Source organism: Toxotes jaculatrix, chromosome 8, assembly GCF_017976425.1.
Source record: "Toxotes jaculatrix isolate fToxJac2 chromosome 8, fToxJac2.pri, whole genome shotgun sequence".
In the NCBI taxonomy this organism is placed as follows: domain Eukaryota; kingdom Metazoa; phylum Chordata; class Actinopteri; family Toxotidae; genus Toxotes; species Toxotes jaculatrix.
The window spans coordinates 23,538,060-23,540,046 of record NC_054401.1 but is presented as its reverse complement, the minus strand read 5'-3'; positions in this window follow the sequence as shown (position 1 = coordinate 23,540,046).

Genomic DNA, 1,987 nt, shown 5'->3' with positions numbered 1-1,987 from the left:
CTGCAGTTGGAGTTTATCTGTCCTGTAGCAGTGCTGCATTTTTATGACTAGTCTAACACAGTGTCTTGGAAAGCCTGAGAAATTTCAAAGAGATCTGGTATTGTTTGATGATAAACAATAGAAAAATGACAGCATATGATCCAGAAGAAGGAAAGTGTGTCAGAATTACATAATATTGTCCAGAAGGCTCAGTTGATCATATTATATATAGAGGTTCACTTATCACAAGTGTGGTAACAGGGATGCAGTAAGCAAGGTCTGTAGTTCAACCGTGAAATCCGCTTATGTACATCATTTGTCTTTTAATCATTTGGTGCATTTTATGCAATTGATGCATAATGTGTAAGTGTTATGTTAAAACGTAACAATAGCCCTAATCTGGTTCAAGTCAATTTTATTTATATAGCACCAGCATCATAAAAGTTATTTTAGGGCACTCTTCATATAGACCAGGTTTAGATTGTGCTCTTTAAAATGCACCCAACGTCCCCCCATGAGCAAGCACTTGGTGACAGTGGCAAGGGATAAGGCCTTTTCAACAGACAGAAACCTTGAACAGAACCGGGCTCTGGGTGGGCTGCCATCTTTAGCTTCTTTTGCCTCTGTAGCTGTGTACTGTTGTGGTTTACACGGTCCTGTCTGTCTTCCTTTCTCTGGCTCTTTGTTTGTCTAACCCCCCTCAAGTCTGTGAAATTCTCAAGTGGACAGAACACTCATCACATTGGCTCGTTTTGTGTAGTAGACTAGACAAACGCACGCCCACTCAGACATGGAGATTACCGAGAAGTAATTATGCTTTGTCATACAGGAAATTTAAATTGACCACATCTACTACACAGCAAAGTTCTGTACAAATTGAGATGCAAGAGATTGTGTTCTTGGAAGGTCTTTAAAGGAAACAAACATCTCTGTCTTTGAGTGTGAATTTTTACTTTTTAATATATTGGCTACTATTTCCGCTCCTGGTGAGCTATCCTTGAACTAACACATTTCCAGTAATGGCTGCCTGAATTGCTGGTGAATCAGAAACCAGTCTATCAGTGCAAACCCTGGCTCTACTCTGCCGTGCTTTATCTTTTGCCATTATCAGCAGAGGACAGTTTGGACCCAGGCCTTGTCACTGTTGATCTCGCAGTCAGATCAGAGCACTGCGTCAGTCCTGTCCAAGGTTGTTGACTCTTTGTCCTCTACATTGGGAAACCGCAGTGTTTATTTTAACTAAGGATTAGAAGGCCTCGCTCAGGGATTTAAATGCTTAAAATGATTTTCCAGCTTACGTTGTAAACTTGTAACAATATGATCACTGTTCCTGAAGACAGTTGTTTATCAGACTAAAATTAAGAATAAGTATTAAGTACAAGTAAGTAATTAAGTAATGTTTGTCACATCCATATATATTTATTTATATATATAGTGTCCACTGTGTTTGGTGGCTTATGAAGCCATGTGGAGAGGAGAACATGCTGAAGTCAGCGTTCTTGTCATATTTGTGGGGGGGAGGTTGTCTTCAAGTGTAATAGGCCATTATTAGCTCAACCAAACACACACACACATAAAATATTCTTGCCATAATGTGTACCTACTGGCTGCCTGCAGCTGAAAAAATTATAAAACCCTCCTCTCCTCTCCTGTTTAGAGAAGACGATACCAAACTGTCAAAGACAATGAATAACATTCCTTCTCGTTCAAATCTGCACAGTATTCTTTGATTTATTGTCTTAGGTTGACTCTGATGAAAAGAAAAATAAAGCTCCCGGTGTCCACCAATGCGATTCTGATTTAGTTTTTTAGTTTTACACTTTGAATTATTGCTTTTAACTTTGGAGAGTGCCCATGTGTCAGAGTGAAAAATTACTTTGCATTTCTGTTTCACTGCATTCTCACTGCGACTGGATTGTTGAACATTATAAGAAATATTAATATCTTTTTCCATTCCTCTCTCTCCCCTGCTCCCTTTCCACACTTTTCTTCTCTTATTCTAGGTTCT